This window comes from Neolamprologus brichardi, chromosome 15 (assembly GCF_056152115.1).
Source record: "Neolamprologus brichardi isolate AB-2024 chromosome 15, ASM5615211v1, whole genome shotgun sequence".
Classification (NCBI taxonomy): Eukaryota; Metazoa; Chordata; class Actinopteri; order Cichliformes; family Cichlidae; genus Neolamprologus; species Neolamprologus brichardi.
The window spans coordinates 34,795,203-34,813,466 of record NC_142118.1 but is presented as its reverse complement, the minus strand read 5'-3'; positions in this window follow the sequence as shown (position 1 = coordinate 34,813,466).

The window sequence follows — 18,264 nt, the reverse complement described above, 5'->3', positions numbered from 1 at the left end:
TACGCACCACCCGTGAACCCCAGATGCACAAACACAGAAACAGTAACGTGATACACCGTCTTTTCCCCAGTAGGCAGATTTATGCACATAAATCATTTCCTATGCTGTGTTTTGGGGGATTTATAGCAATAATAGGCAATCGCTGCCATTCCCATCCTGTTCTCAGAGTGCAATCTCTGGGAAAAAACCTCACAGGTCTTAACTTTTGGTCACAACAGGTTTTCAGTTGCAATATTACCTTTTGCTCACCTCACAGCCACTAAACCTAATAATCATGTGTTTCTGTAGAGTTACCTGCCCAATAAAATCTCCAAGAGCTTGGAAACAGCAGCAGGCCAGCATGCTACGGTGTTTTGGAACATGTACACATGACCTCTTTCTGCTGTTTGATCGTGTTGATTTTGCTGGGAGGGCCCACTGGTAAAACATGGAGACTGCTTATATAACAGTAAAGCCAATGTCACATCTAATAGACGTCTTGATTTTTGTGTCATTCACAGCTTTGAACCTTATTGTTGTTTCGTCTATAGATGGTTTGATAAGAGGTAATATGAAGTAATATGACCTTGTGACCCTGATGTAAACAATATGTAGGCAATTGGAGTTTCCAAGAAGCATATCTAGCTTATATAAAGCTATGGCTACATTATAATTACCTGAAACATGAGACAAAACCAGACTGGCCATAACTTTATAAGTGACACAGAAGTACAATACATAAAGCATATGCAGTTCTCTGAGCAGACCTGGGAATTTCAGTGACTTCCTTCATATTAATTGTAGGCTGTGGATGGACTCACTTTATGGGATTGGCAGAAAACAAAGTGAACTCTTAGGTACTCGCCACCCTGCTGCCCTGCTCTGGAGAAGCACAGCTGCCCGAGTCATAAACATTATAAGGTGTATGAGGGGATAACATTATCCTTAAGATGATCATTCCTCTTTATGACCATCATAAATGGATCCTGCACGCTCATTTGCTTTGAAGTACCTGTATAACACGTTTCTCCGAACTACGCCAAGTTCAGCATCAGAAGGCGTTTTCTGTTATTTTGTCTGAAAGGTTCTTGCTGAGCAGACGGTTATTTACATTTTTACTCTATTATTAATTTTACTTTCACTTAACTTTTTGCTGTGATGACTCATATCACTTCATAGTTATACGAGCAGATGTTTTGGCAGATAAAGTTACTGTAGAATACTTAGTTGTTGATGTTGCCTGTGTTCTCTTATTTCTTTTTAGATAGACTGTCTTGTCTTGCGTGAGAACTGGAAGTTAGTAAAAAATGCCTCAGCGAACCCTCTTCGAGCCAGCAACACTACTGCGCCACGTTTTCTACATCGTTTAAATGACGTGTCTGTTTTTATAATGACAAGGCGCTCACAGAGGATGCGCCACTGACGTACTTAGGCACAAGGGTGCAACGGGGCCACCTCTCCAGCGTTTTATCTATTTCCTGTGGCTACTGTTCCCTTGCTTTCTCGCTCTTTACCCACAGGATGTAAAGTGGAGATAGACAGGAGGGGCTGTTCTAAAGCATTGCTGGGGAATTATGAGTGGGTGACTGCCAGGTCAAACGTTTTAGTTAGGAAACAGGAATGAAGCTAGACTACAGTGCTGGAATCGGCATTTACAGTTTGGAATGTCAGCACATATTCAAAATGTATTTATTTATCTGTTACATTTCTTTTTAAAAGAAAAAAAATCATTTAACCAGGAAAAGTTCAAGAAGCACAGATAATCATAGGTTATATAAATTAGTAGCACATACACAGTTAAGTAAATATCAGAAAGAAATATCAAAAATTACAAACTTCAGTGTCAATACAAAAAACAACTATTTTTTGGTGTAATTCTGCAGCTGATTGCAGAAGGAATATTTTACTTTAAATACACTTTTTCTAAATTTAGAGCAAACGGCCGTACCACCCTGAGCACAATCTTTTCTTCATCTACACACTTAAGGATAACAGGATAACAGAAGCAAGGACTGAAGAGGAACAAAAACTCAAAGGCCACGCCGTCTATTGCTGATTAACTGTAGCTGAGTGATGAATAGGATTTAACTTTAAAAAAGATTCAGAATACTTACACTTCGCGGTTTTCACTGTCAGATTTGCTGATTATGATACACACACATACACATAACTATTTTTCCTTTGACAACGTGAGCTATGACACTGGCCATTTTAAATGTCATCAAGAACTTTTTAAGAAGATTGACTAAAGTAAGCTGGAAAATCATTTTTGGCTTGAGGTTCCTGTACTTATACTGCCATTGCCAAAGTGTGCTTCCCCACAGCAAAACTGATCAGACATTGCTGTGTCGCAGAGATATTTTGGGTTCGGCCATTCGCAATGACATCATCGAGGAGTGCGCCCTTTTTAGCAAAAGGGAGGGAGAGCAATTAGACAGAGCAATTAACCTTTAAAAGGTTGCCTATCTGCAGTGAGCAAGGATGAATAATAGCAAGGTCGCCAGTATAAATCCAAGGCGCTGCCATGCTGAGATCCTCCCAAGAGACTGCTGAAGTAAATGACTGCAAGGGCAGCATCCAGGAGCTTGGTCAGCCAGTAATAGGAGAGATTGCTAAATCACATTTTAGCATCAGCATTTTAAAAGAAATACACAAATATATTTTGTATGAAAATTAGGAAATATTACCTTGACCGATAATTTGTTTTCCACATGTCATTGTTTTTTGTGACAGGACTTCTTTTGTTTTCCTCACATCACCATTAATTACTTTCAGGACATTACAATACATGGACATGTTGCCAATCTAGCTCTGTTTACACACCTTGAGAGGGACAATAAGATGGTATTTACCTTCCGAAGAGGAGTTGCTCAGAGACAGTTCAATTTCTGCCTCAATGTAAAGCACGTTGAAAGTGTCACACCGCCACTTTGCAAGAGTGATTGGTTATAGATTTAGAAAAAGATGTTAGTGCAGGAGGACATCCATCAGTTCTGCAATGCCTTGCACTGACAGCGGGAACAGTTGGGTGTCGTCAGAGTGACGTCGGGTGCGAAAGCAGAGGTTGTGCATGTTTCTGCATGATAAGGATCGGTGTGCATTTCGGGTCCTTGTTGTTGAGTATTAACCTCCTACTACGTCATCAGCTGCTGTCGCCCGATGGCAAAACATGGGAGTGTACCAGTATGTACACTAGAACAAAAGGATCTAGCACTTCAAAATATCTATATTATAAAAATGAGCAAAAATAACAGTAATATTTGTATTTCCTGCTTGAAATTTAAGCAGTCATACATATAATTTTGTGTATATGGAGCCAGACCACCGCTACATTTTCGGAGCACAGCAGCCAGAAATGATTACTGCAGTCCATCGCCGTGTAAAGGAAAGAACAATGATTCTAATTATCCTCACTGATGGGTTTTACATGAGTTGACATCCAACTAGTCAAACTATTGCTCTTATCTGTATGCAGGCAGGGTTGCAGATCCCCTAAGTACCTATTTTTAACTATGACGAAATGCAAATGACCCACACAGTACTCTGCACTGCACCTTTCAAGCAGTTGCACGTGAAACACTCCCGAATATGTAGCTAAAGAAAATTTTACGGTGTGTTGACTGAAACCTGGAGTGTGTCCTCAGATGTCATGCTGTACTTCATCATGTAAGGGCAAAAACAGTTTTCCTCAGGGAAGTGGGATGTTTAACAGTTGTGGTTTTGCCGCCAAGGTTCGGTTTAATGACTTTGGATCGTGCAGCCGCATTTTTGGAAGGTACAGACTCGTGAATTATGAATCGAAACATCCTTTTGCTTCCAGAAGATGATGCTGACACTAAAAGCTAATGGAGACAGGCATAAATATCTAGGTGTAATGGGTTGCTCAAAAACACGATGAACATTAAGTATGATGATTTATTTGTTTTTAATGTAAGGTGCTTGTAATATGAAGTATCTGGTAATACATTGCAACAAATAAACTTAAAAACTTTTTTTTGCCTTTTTTTCAGAGAAAACAACTTAAGTTTCAAAAGAAGGACTTTCATGTACATCCATATGTGGTCATTTGCTACGTGAGTATATGCATGGGAGTTTTTATTATGACACTGTATGTGCATCTGTGTTTGGGTTGTTTTTAAGCAATCTATACCAGACTGTTTTTTTCTTAATCATGCCTAAGCACTCCTCATCAAACCTGTTTTCAGACTTGCCAGCTCAGCCGAAAGAGATGCGGGATAAAGCACGTACTGTAATCTTATCAAAAACAACACTGAAATACCCTAATCTCTTCTGCAGTGTTAAAGCAACAATTACAGATGTTATCAAAGCGTTTTGATTTCCTGCCAGTTAGAAATCATGGCTGAAACAAGTGTATCCCCACAGACACAAAAATAAAGATGGAGATCACAGCGGGGCCCGCTGACCACACACACACTTGCCATATTACGTATGCAATAATATCTTTCTAAATAATGTTATGAAATGATTGATTAAAATGTACGTATGTAAAAATCCACAAAAATGTAAACACCACAAATTTAATGCATGTAGGTAAAGCCTCAGTTGCTCACATTAGTGAATGATTTTTGGGGGGCACACTTTTTGAAGTCTCTTTCTAACAGATGCAAACCATTACAGCACAACTGGTACACTGATTACCCCACAACAACTCTCTCTCTCTTTCTCACACACACAGTCACATCTTGTTTCTTTAGAACTGCATTATGTAGCTGTTTTTTTGGAACAGCTGACACATACATGGCAAACAAAGTAGACTGGAGGCAAAAGTACTCTGGAGTGAACTTATGATTATAACCCAGCAGCTCTGAAAATCTTGAATAACAGGTAGGTGGTGTGGAGGAGTCCTTCTGTGGCTTTTTATATATTAACAAATGCTCCATTTTTTCCACTTGCTAGTAAAGGTCAAAGGAACTGCTTCTCCATGTGTAGTTCTGCAAGTCAATAATTTAAGGCTAGGATGACATGATATTGCAACCCAGACTTGTGGCAGTTAGTGATATAAACTTTTATTTATTGATTTGTGCTCCTCAACGTGAATTTCTCAATGTTATTTTGTGTCCCTGAACACAGATTTTGTATGAGATGAAGAATTTGACAAAGCACCACAGGCCTGGCATAAACCACATATAGGCTGTTTTTTTAAGTTTAACATTATTGGAATTTGGATTTTAGCAATTACAAATTTAGTCGAGGGATCTGTCCCAACATTTTAAACATGCCACTTTCTCTTAGAGAAATCCAGTCTTGACCCAAATGATCTGTTTAACTTTAGACCAATCTTTTTAATCTTTTTAGACCAATTTGACTTTTAAGTAAAATTTCTGCAGAAATTCATCTTCCAACAACTGCAGTCTTTTTTAGTTTGATTTGCATTGGTTAGATTCTTCAGCCTGTATTTAAATGATATCATAACATTGTATCTGCACTTCTAAATTATCTTTTGTGTATTGCTGATGGTGGTCATTCCTCTTTGCTTGTATAACTTGGATCTTGCTGGTGCATTTGACACAGGGGGAATCATGAAATGGACTTCCCATCACCAATATTATATTGGTATCCATGGTACCACGCTAAAGTCGGTAGTCATATCTGATTAACAGGTCCTTTTCTGTTGGTGATCAGCTTCTTTGACCGACGGTGTTCCACAAGGTTCCATGTTGGGCCTCATTCAGATTTTGCAATACAAGCTGCCCCTCAGGTCCATACTCAAAGTGTCTATTACTTATATGTAGATGACACCCACCTATACTTACCTCTGAAACTAGACACTGATTTCTTAAAATTTTGTTTAGCTAAGGTTAAAACTTGGCTTTCAAAGAATTTCCTTAAAATTCAGTCTTTTAATGCCAGTGCCCGGCAGATCAGATCACAAATATTACTTAATCTTCTCGATCTCTGGTCTCATACTGTAAACCTCATATAAAGAGCCTTGGTATAATCTTTGATTGTGCTCAGGAATTCGATTTGATTCAATCACGTGCCAAAGCTAGCTTCTTGAGTTAAGACTCTTAGCTAAAGTTAGCTAATGTATACTTTATTGATCCCCATGGGGAAATTCCTCTCTGATTTTAACCCATTCACTTAGTGAAGCTAGCTACAAACAATTGCTTTCCTTCAGTAATCCTGAGAAGGTAATTCATGCTTTAATCGCATCTAGACTGTATTGCTGTAATTCTTTATGGGAGTGGGGAAGACACAACTACCTCCATTACCGTTAAATTGCTCCTTCCAGATTCCTAATTGGTAAAAAGAACCCAGTCATCTATTCTGGCATTGCTACACTGGTTACCTATGCAGTTTAGGAGTCAATTTGTAATCCCCTTTTTCACCTATAAATGTTTACAAAGGCTTGCCCATAAGTATCTGTCATAGATATGACAGCTTTATAACTTTGAATGTTTAGGTCAGCTGTTCAGCAGCTGTTAGGACGAACACCAGATCGGATTTTTCTGCCATTTAGCCCTTTGCAGCCATACCACCGAAAATCTTCCCATCTACTGTAGGTCATGTCATCTGTTTCCCTAACAGAATTTAATTCTAAACTAAAAACTTCTAAAACAGTGCCAATCTGAAAATGAGTGAAAAGGCCAAAGAAAAACTTCAGAAAAGCTATTGTTCAGACAAGAAAGTCTGGCTCCTTGGAAGCAAAACAAAGAAATGAAGGGTGGCTCAAGACTTTTACATAGTACTGTATCTACGTATAACAGATAATAATGATTAAGGATGACCTGTTTATGCAAGAATATAAATGAGTTGGTGTGGTCAGTGACATCACTGACTTCATCTGGTATTCACAGTGACGCATGAAAGGAACAGCTCAACACATGGAAAGAGATTTTTCAAGGAAATGATATTAATGTCAAAATGATGCAGAGCAGCGTGTGCTGTGCACACAACACCTAAACACTGACGTCTCCCTCATAAACAACAGAATACTGAGTCATAATTGCGTATAGTACTGAATGGAGCAACCTGCACTTAATTTGATGAAGGTTATTAGGCGAACAGTTGTACATTATCAATATATTTGTCCTGTTGCTTTCAGCGGCTGCAGGGATGGGAATGGAAGCTTTTTTAGAATCACTCAACATTTTATCATAAATATTTATTTTTATAAACCCATATGTGGAGTCAAGCAGTTAAATTCAAATGCATATGTCACGTGTCAATTCACATGACTTTTAGACAATCAGCATCAATTATGGAAATGGAACATTTAAACTGATTTTTTTTAAGAAAGGAAACTTTATTTTCTTCTCTTCTTCACTAAATATTTTATTTAATATACCAGCTGGCTGATTACTGCAGTATTAGGAAAGCTTTGACTGCCTCAGGTAAATTGTACATCTTGGAAAAATATATCTTCATGGTCTGAATTTTCCAGTAGTGCTTCTGTTTACTCATATGGTGATCCCCAGCCATCTGGACACAGATCAGACAAAGTCAAACCCCAATTTTCAGAGACAAAGTTTTTCTTTCCAGTCTTGAAGCAGTATCTTTGTAGAAACTATTTTTTGTAAGACTGTATTCACATTTCCTCTCACATACATAAATATTTGTCATTACACAAGCTTATATCAGTTCACCTGTGGACACTTGCTGTGTTTAAAACTTTAATATTCACTTTTTTGTTGTTCTTGTTGTTTGGAAATATAACTTATAACCACAGACACCACATTCATGCTAGATATTTTGCAGTAAATGAAGCAATATTTGTAACATGAACATAATCGGGGACTAAAGAGAAGCATGGGTAATAGAAACACTTAAAAATAAGTCACATGATAATGTTTTGGGAGTGCCAGTAGATTTATATTCTTTTTTTTGTGTGTGTGGATTTAGCCAATTAAATTAAATAAGATAAAAACAGATTTAATATCTGTATGGCTAATTTCAAGCCTCTAGACAATATAAAGCCAGTATAAAAGGTCGAATTCACTTAGTTGTGATAGTAACAGTACCTACATCTAACCAGTCCAACATAGTGCATCACTGTAAACTTACTTATGTAGCTAACACTAACCCTGCCTGCTATTTTCATGCAGCTTGTTGTATAACATAAAATATTTGTTCTGCAAGATAAATGGTAAATGGTAAATTGCCTGCTTTACACTTTACACTTTATGCTTTACACTACATTCAGTCATTCACCCATTCACACACACATTCACACACTGATGCTGGTTAGCTACATTGTAGCCACAGCAATGTTTCACAAAACATGATTCAGCTAAAAATTATAATGTATTGTTCTCATTTCTGATTTAAATACAGACGGGAAAGAATAATAATAATAATAAAAAAATACACATGACATATAATGTAATTGCAAGGAGGTATTTCTGTAGTCTATTGATTACTAGATAGTGGAAAAGGGGTGGGATTAAATAAGCTTATGCTTCTTCCTGCTCCTTTTTGAACATGAAAGTTATTTGTAGTTGTGGTTGCTCGTTTTCTTTTTGTTTTGCTTTGTTTATTTGTCTCTTTTAATTCTATGTTGTACTTTTTTTTAACATGTTCAAAATAAAGATTCAATCAAATCAAATCAATGTACATATAAACGTCTTCACTTGCTGACAGTCCTTAGCACGGAAGATAGTCTCTCATCTTCTTCTCCTGTTTTCTCTTATTTATTTATTCATTTTTGACATCTTTCTTCTTCTTTTTTTTGTCTTCCTGGTACAGAAACTGTACATTTAACTTAAAGGGACGTTTTGCTAAACAAAATTCACAGAAACACTTTGTGTTTGGTAATATTTGTTAAGCCACTTGAAAAATTGCATTTAAAATTCAGTTAATTAAATTAAGTTCATGATTGTGCCCCAGTACTGCAACTGCATCTTTATGTTTGCACAATGAATGCATAACCTGGATGAGAAGGAAAACGGATATGTTGATGGTACAAGCTAGCCTTGAGAGGTTATTATTGCTCATTACTGAGCAAGTATCACTATAGCATCACTGCAAGCAACGCCAGGTTGTGGCACATGAAAATTAAGTCATTCAATAGTAATATGCTTAAACCTACCTATCAGATTTATTAAACAGTAAATGAAAGTGCCGGAACGCCGTTCTGGATCGTTCCGGCCCACTTTAACTGCCAGACATAATTTAAATAGAAAAGAGAGGTTTCTAATATCCAACAGGGTGTTTGATGTGATTCCTTGGGAACACTTCAAACGATTGGAAGAGTGTTTGTGTCATTTTAATTATGATCAGGAGTCACATGTATTTCATGTTGGACAAGCAGGTGGATAGTGAGTGGCCCTGCTTGTCACAGAGGGATAGAATTGCTCAGATCTCTGAGGACAGCTGTGGCAAAAGATGAAGTTAAAAGAGGTGGATGGGGACAGAGGTAGCAAGAGTACACCAGTGACCCTTGGCTGAGCTCTCCCACAACTTGCATCAGCGGAAATGTGGGAGGGGGAGGAGCACTCACAAAAAGTGCAGTCACACTAAAGAGGGAAACGAGGGTGAGAAGCCACAGGCAGGGGGAAATAGAAACAGAGGAGTAGGGTGGGAATGAAAAAAGAACAAGATGCAGTGAGCATGAATGATTAGAGGTTCGGGTTTACCAAAACATGACTTAAGAAATTAACAGTGAATAGCCCAGTCAAGGTCAACAACAAAGAGTTAGAGAGGTGGCCCTGAAGGCAAAGACACGACAAATGAGTTTAAGCCATATACATCTGATATATACAGCTTATTGTATATTTCAGGTGCCACTTTGTCTATTTAAAAGAGATAAGTGATCCTTGGCAGCAGGGAACGTATGCCTTTTGTTTTAATGACCAAACAAATGAATTCATAAGAACCAGTTCAACAGAAATAATGTGAGAGTTCTAAGTGCATATGAGTCTCTTAGGCCAGGTAACATATGCATTTAATTACACCATTTTTTAATTAAAAAATAAGAAACATTATTGGGACTTGAGTTCAGTTTCTTTTTGAGAGGATCGTGTGTAAGGAGTTAATGTTTTAATTTTCAGGGAGTTATATAAAACCAGCAAATTAACATGTATTTAGATGCTTTTACCATGAAGGACTGAAGAAAACCCACCACTCTGCTGATATGCCAACAACTGTGTCACCCACGCTGCATGCAAATCCTACTGAAAGGACTTGTCAGCACACAAATGCACATAATGTTTGCATCATTTGATCCATCATAATGGTAGATGGTGAGTTCTATTTTAAGGCAGTCAACCAATGCAGAAAAGGGTAGGCAGGCTTAAAAGTACTGTGTAGTAAAGTTTCTTTTTTGGTGCCATCATAATCAAAAATGCTGTGTTACTGAGTTAGAATAGTATTGATAAAAACATCATGATCATCATGATCATCTCTACAAATAGATATCTATTTACAGATATGCAAAATGGGTATGCAAGGCATCAGTTACATTTAAGCAAGTTTTGCTTGTGTGCACGAAACAGAGAGCATGGCGAGCAAGTAAGGAACCCCATTTGCCAAATGTATAATAGCACTGACGATTGTCCAGCAAGACATTTGCATTTTTTTATGGGTATTTAAAAAATATCTGCACTTGTAAACAGTGATCACTGTGTACCTTAAAGTTTTGAACCAATTCAATTCAATTTAATGTTATTTATATAGCACCAAAATCACAACAACAGTTGGTAGACCCTGCAATAATATATACAATAAAACCCCCCAACAATCATATGACCTGCCATACGAGCAAGCACTTTGGTGACAGTGGGAAGGAAAAACTCCCTTTTAACAGGAAGAGACCTCCGGCAGAATCAGGCTCAGGGAGGGGCGGGCATCTGCCATGATAAAACCACATTCCCATTATCCACAATCTGGATATCCTGATTTTACCGGAAAGACAGCGGCTAAATCCACAGTCCCAGGCTTGATTCAAATAAGATGGGAGCTTATGACCCTGAACCATGAAAATTTAACATAAAAGCTACAAAAGCAAGTATTATTCTATAAATTCTACTAACATGCCACAGTTTGCCATGAATTCTTTCAAAAGTAACTCCTTGCAGGATTGTATTATATCCGGTGGTTGTGGTTTACAAAGATCAAATGTGTCTTCATTCATAAAGATACTTAACTCAGTGATGATGATGGAATATCCATGGCAACAGAAATGAATAGGACTGCAGTTATTACACTCGCCCTTTGATTCCCTACCTACATGTTGTCATGCTCCTGCAGTAGTTCATCTGGGCTCTATTATCATAGGATCATTTACGTTGTTTAACACATCATTAAAACACTCGTAAAAATCCCCTTCTTAAACCTTGTATCTTTCCACAGTGAGCCTATTTTTAATGTTGTCAGAACACTTAATTGTTTCCTTGTTGCTAAAAATACACCAAAGAAGGCTTGATTTACATGTTTAGCGAGTCACGGTCATAAAATTAAGACGTGGTAATGATAAGCTTGGGAATTTTTTAATACGATTTATGAGCGTTTGAGTTCTAAATTGGAAAGGAGGCTCTGCAGATCATGTTTATTCCATGCATTCATATTTTTTAAACCATTTGCATTATGTTCAAGTGGACAGTTAACACAAATTTCCAGATTTCCAAGGTTAAGTCACTGTGCTCAGGGTAAGCTAATTCATATTAGGCTGTTTATATTTCTGTATGTGTTGATATGGCCCACCTTAAAATCAAAATGCTAAATTTATGTCACACCCAGTCCATCTGAGTGTTTGTGTTCTGTTTTTTTATTTCAAGGAAGTGATGTAACCTACAATAACCTACAATAAACAAAAGCTTCCCGAGAGCGAAAAGAAAGAAAGAAAAAAGGCTTTTGAATCAGTGATCGATGAGGTGGCTTTATTTGTCTTCAAAGACTTTGAGAGTCACTCAGGCTGAGTTTTGGCCCTCTCTATGCTCTTTCAGTGGTTGAAGCAAAGCATGTAATATGCCTCAGTTCTCGCTGGAAGCCTACCCCTGCTGTTGCAAACAAAAAGATCAAACAATGCTACTTTTCTCAGTCTGGCGCGACATATCAATGGCTATTTTTCTCCACATCTACCTCCTTTTTCCGCCTTTTTGGCATTCATGTTTATACATTGCCTTGTTTTGTACCCTGTGCCCAGTGGCCATCAAATAAAAGAAGCTGGGATTCTTTCCCTTGTTTTCATTTGCGAAGAGGTACGTGCTGGGAATATCCATGGCTACTCATATCAGAGGTCATGTAAACCCTGCCCTTTGACTGTGTGGTTTTGGCATTTTTCTTTGTGTTGAGTCTAAGTAATGTGGAACATTGTGATTTAATCATGCAGCAACTAATTTGATCAAGGAGGCTAACCTAGTTTTCTTGTGCAAACGTTCACTCTCTCCGGGTATGTGAAAAAGGTGCTGGAAATGGTCCCACTTTATACAAATCATAAAGGGGGCACGTATTTGAGTACCTTGGCCTGTTAGCTAAACAATTCACAGTGTATTTTTTAGTTACTGTTGTATAATTAGGGTTTCATAATATATAATCCAATATATACAATTCAGAACCTATATTGGATAAGTACAAGAAAACGAATGGATGGAGTCACCGTCTCTCCCGGTTTGAGGCTGCGTTTCATCCGTGTCTGTTGCAACCCAGTATCACAGCAAAACGTGTAATAGACACGCCAGCCTACTATGGACACTTTTACAGAAGTTGCAGTAAGCTGCTGTGCCAACAGAGGGAGATATTTTATTTCATGCCAACGTGAAAATAATCGCGGGACACCGTTTAAACAGGTATTATTAACACATTTACATGTAAATACATATTAGCTGCCTAGCGCAATTGTTTCTGGCGATTACGGACCCTGAAATGTACCACATACCTTTCTTGTTCACAAGTGACTTCTTGTTTTTAACTTTACTATCTCCCTCTGCTGGTAATGCAGCCTCTGCATCCACTAATACAACTTCTGCATGCGTGTCTATCACATGCTTTGCCATGGTATCGGGTTGGCTGTTGGGGATCTTGCCAAAATTGATGGAATTATGAAGACAGAAAAGCGTTGTCAGATTTGATCTGCAATGCAATGCTGTCTGGCAAGCATGTGATTGGCAACAACGTCATGTTTAGCATGACAACATGATCACAACACATTGCCAATGCAGTAAAAGCATACCTGGATTGAAATACAAAGCGCAACACTGTCAGTTATGACTGGCCTCCCCAGAATTTTGAATACTTTCTCATATTTCTGAAGAAACTGCATTAGATAAATATACGATAAGGTATGGCAGAGCTTTCAGACTCAGTCCCTTTCATCTATACAGTAGGTAAACCTGATCGCTGTTCACATCACAGGTCTTTAAAACCCTCCTATTGTTTTTAAAGGAAACTTTAAACAGCGTAAAACTGGTATACAAACGTGATAATGAACACTAAACCTAATGAATCACACTTCCCGGTGAAGGTTTTCCTGTGATGACAAAGAGGATGTGTGTAACTTTCTTCATGTTAGGTGATTCATCTTTTTTAACAACTGTTGGTTGGCATCACTTCAGGTAACCGTCCTTCAAGTAAAAAAAAAAATCTAGTGAGTCTAAATGAATCATAGACTTCATTATTCTGACATGTAAACAATGTAGGTAGTCTCTTTCATGTATTTAACTAAGGATATGATGCAATCTAAAGAAAAAATGACAAAATATAATAATGATAATAATATTGTAATAATGTTGCAGTAACCTTAATTTGATGCTTTTAGTGTTGTTTAAAATGTATAATGAGATTCAAATGCACATCAGCAGACAGAAAGGCACAATGATAATAACACAAATCAGAACATCACTGTGCGCATCAGCACATACTGCTCACTCCTTCGCATTAATACCCATTGCAAATTGTGGTGAGATGGACAGAGAAACGTCACTATGGCAATATGGCAACTCATTGGTCCTTGGATGACTTCAATAAACCTTGCTGATATAGTCAGCTCACTGCAGAGGTACTCCTCTGGTCTAAGACCCATTTGGATCTGCAGGAAGTGCCACTTGTACAGGTATGTAAAAAGCTAGGTGCTGTGGCTTCTAGAAAGCTAAAACTCTGAGTCTAGCCATGAATTCCTTGATAGGAAAATCTGTGTGTAATTAGCTCACAGTGTTCACGGATTTAAGCATGTCCAAAGGAGACAATGAATCCAGAGTATTAAATTTTGCTCAACACAATTTAACTATTTAGCTGACTTGAATTGGCTGGAATCCTAGACTATATTACCTTTTCTTGTAATTTGATGGTAACAGTGCAAGCAAGAGCAACATTTTATACTTATGTAGTTATGATGTCAAGGACTGATAGACCAATACTGGTACTTTATCTGAAGTCAACGTTACTTGGCATTACTTTAAATATTTCTCACTATGCCGAATGCTTGATCTTATATAAATATATGGATTGAATTTGACTTGGACAGGGGTGTAATAAGAATGGATAAGCTGGTCTTATTGTAAGGCTTATCAACACCACCACAGGCATAGCAGTGCTAACCCATTTGGTAACTTCAGACTTGGTATGAAAGGCTTTACTAAAAATAATAGGAAGTAATGAAGGCTGCTCTATCAACGTACATGCTAACATGCATGATGTTAGCTTCAGAGATGGAAAAGGAACCAGTTTAAAATAGAATGGCGACTGGTTTTAATTCAATTTTATTTCTTTTTTTTTTTTGTTTCATTTGAGGGCAATCAAAACAAATGCATGCTGATCAGCGCAATGCATGAGGAACATGTCTGCTGCAGTATTTATCTTACTCTGCTTTGACTCAAACATTTCTTGCTATGGATACAGTGTGTGATGAGTGAGCTCATCTAGTATCGTATCAGAGTGTATTTTTATTTTAATAATAAAATATTTATTTTTAAAAATCGACAAGAAATCTACATTATTGTGTTTTATAGCTAGTTCTTTTATTCTGTGCACATAAACAATATTACCTGCAGCACTGAAACAATGTGGGGAGACTCTTTTAAAACATGCAGATGACAGTTCACATGACTGACACGATCTCACTGATGGAACGACAGCGATTTGTAGGTGGCCTCAGGAAAAATTAAAGGTTTACTTCTTTAAGATGTGCCACACATTCAGCTTCCATGACTAGTGTAATCCCTCGGTTCAAGGTCTGCAATATGAGGATCAAAGTAAGTTAACAGTAAATGGCTAATAGCAAACAGACAAATACAGTATGTGTAGTATGCTGTAAAAATGAAAATTACCCTGCAGCTTTTTCTCCTTCACAACATAATAAAAGCTATAATAATATATAGCGCTTTTCGGGACCCCTCAAAGCGCTTTACAATACCACTATTCATTCACACACTGGTGGAGGCAGCTACAGTTGTAGCCACAGCTGCCCTGGGGCAGACTGACAGAGGCGAGGTTGCTATATTGCGCCATCAGCCCCTCTGGCCAACACCAGTAGGCGGTAGGTGAAGTGTCTTGCCCAAGGACACAACGGCCGAGACTGTCCGAGCCGGGGCTCGAACCGGCAACCTTCCGATTACAAGACGAACACCCAACTCTTGAGCCACGATCGCCCCGACATAAATAAATCATTCACTTTTGCAACCCTTTACATCTTATGGTCATGTCTGCAGCTGTGCAGTGTTGCAGTGCATTTGCCCACTCAGTGCAACAGTAGCAAAACAAAAAAGAAAAATATATATAACACAAAGAAATTGAGAAAAGTAAAGTTTCTGTTTGGTTTCCTTTAGATGTTTTAGAAGCTACTCAGATAAACTTTCTTGACCACACAAAGATGCCTTTACACAGTCATTTATCTCCTCTGGCAATTTCTTGGCCACCTTGTGCAAAAAAACCCTAAAAAAATTAACTTGCAGTGATCATACCGTATACCAATTTTTTTTGTGGTAGATAAATGTGCTGTAATATAATTATACCTGTCAGGCAAATAGTACAAAGAGCAAGTTTGTCTTCTGTGCAGGTGGCGCCAAAATGTGGTTGATGATGAGCGTTGTATTCATCTGAGACCTCACCTGGCATTTTCCAACCTCTTCCTCTCATCTGCCATTACACTAGGCGGGTAAAGACATGTTTGACATATTTCATGTTTGTGCGTTAAAGTAAACAGTGTTAAACGGCTAATCTCTACATCGAGGTTGCATGCCTTTCGTCTATAAATCATCGCCTCTAATCAAAATCTCCCACTGTGCAGTGGGTCTTAAACTGTTTTAATGGCTTTTGAGGGATGCAGATCATTACATCTATTTATGTACTTAATGTTTACTACTATTTTTTTTATCACTTGCTTGGAGATGCCTATTGAAAAACAAGAAAAACATGTTTCGAGTTGTTACAATTCTGCAGACGTGTGCACATTGCAAATGCACATTGCAAAGTCAAATTTCAGCCATATTTTGGAAATGACCCATTCATGACTTGTTGTCATACAATGACAAAATCAGGCTAATCCCCACTCACCCACCCACCCACCTATTTAAGTACATCTTCCAGCAGAGCAGTTGTTCAGGAGCAGGGAAATGAAGGAACTCATACCTCTGTGCAAGACCAAGCAACTCTGCTGATTTACTCTACAGCTTGACTTTCCAGAGCATGGGTGGAAAATGAGGCCTTTATCATGAAAAGAAGACCACACAAGAGCTGCATAGGTATTAAACTTTCCCACTAAAAGTTTATTGAGTTATTTTGGTCACAGAATTGCAATATCCAGCCCGTAATGCAAAAGAAAAAGAGGAAAAAAAAGAATCCAGCTTAGTAGTTTTTCACATTAAAACCAGGTCCAGTTCCCCGAAGCAGCAACGTGCTGGGCAGGTAAATGCTAGCAGGGAATCCTCAGGATGCTTCATGGTGTGAGGGGGTTTCCCATTATTCAGGAATATAGAAGCACAACCACTGCAGACCTGTATATCTGTGTTTGGCCTGATGTGTTTCTCTTGGTTTCCCGAGATGTAATTGGCCACTAATTTGTCCCAGATAACCTCTTATTCCCCAATGCCCCCTGATACGGGGGCAAAAGGCAGGAGATCAGATAGGCTTGGGGCTTAAGAGGTTAACCAAGTTGCTTTCAACATAATATCGTCTTCTATCTTCACTCTTGATCAGTTCTAGATTCTTCTGGTGAGTTACTAGGATCCTGAAGCAGTTGAAAAGTGAGTGGTAACCGTATGTTTCTATCTCCAGACATGAACACTGTGAACAAATTTAAGAATGGTGTGGATTTATGCTCAGTTAAGCGGTAGCTAATGTGACATAGCATTTGGACATCACACATGACAGTCGTGATAATACACCACTATAATTAGAAAGGGACCGTTGATAATAAAACCAGTGACGTCACATATCACTTAAGGGGATGTCATAAGGACGTTGGTGTAATCTCCTTAACAAAATGGAAATCCTTGTGCATCTTTAGCTTGCTGGCTTCTTATTTTACTGCCTGTAGTAAGACAGGAAAATAAAATCAAATGGGATAGAGCAGGAATTCCAATGAGTTGTTTTTTCTGTTTTTAGTTGCTTTTTGGAAAAAAGGGCACATGCCCAAGATTATAGCAGCATTGTGAAAGCTCACATTTTTAAAGCAAGCAATTTTAATGCAGTGTATATACTGAATAAAGTTCTCACAGTCCAACGTATCATTATGAAATTTCACAACTATGTGTACTTCTGGTGCCTATAATTGTTCACTTTCCCAGGGCAGTAATGGAAAAGCCTTTGTTCTTTGGCAATCTAGGTGGAAAGCTGGACAGATGTTGACTTCGCTAACATAGAGGCCCCAGGTTAATGAAAGCACGATTTTACGGGGGTGGTGAAAAACCAACTGTATAGAAAAGAGGAGGCGATCAGAGTATTATGATTCAGGCGATTTATTATATCGTGGTTTATCTTAAAATTGAGCTAATATGTTACGCAGTTATCCATCATACTGACACCGTGGCATGATTGTTGCAGACTGTTGTGGATTTGAGATTCCTGTAAGATATCTTTGCACAGTTGAGGGATTGTGGGAGAGAGACTGATGCAATTAACTCATTGTTAGCATACAAGCCATTAAAAAAATGAAAGCATATAGAGCTTTATAAAAACTCATAAAACCGCTGTTGCAATGGAGGGGGAAGGGGGGTTCCTTGGATTTCAGCCCAGAGGCTTGTGAAAACATTTTAAGCCAACTAAAAGTAGCTACAGTTTGGGCCAAAGTAGAGTTTTATATTCATCTTGAGGATAAAATACCCAACAACATAAGCGTTACACCAGTTGGTAAATTATGCTGCAGTTCTGATTTTATTTTAGGTTTGCTGGGCT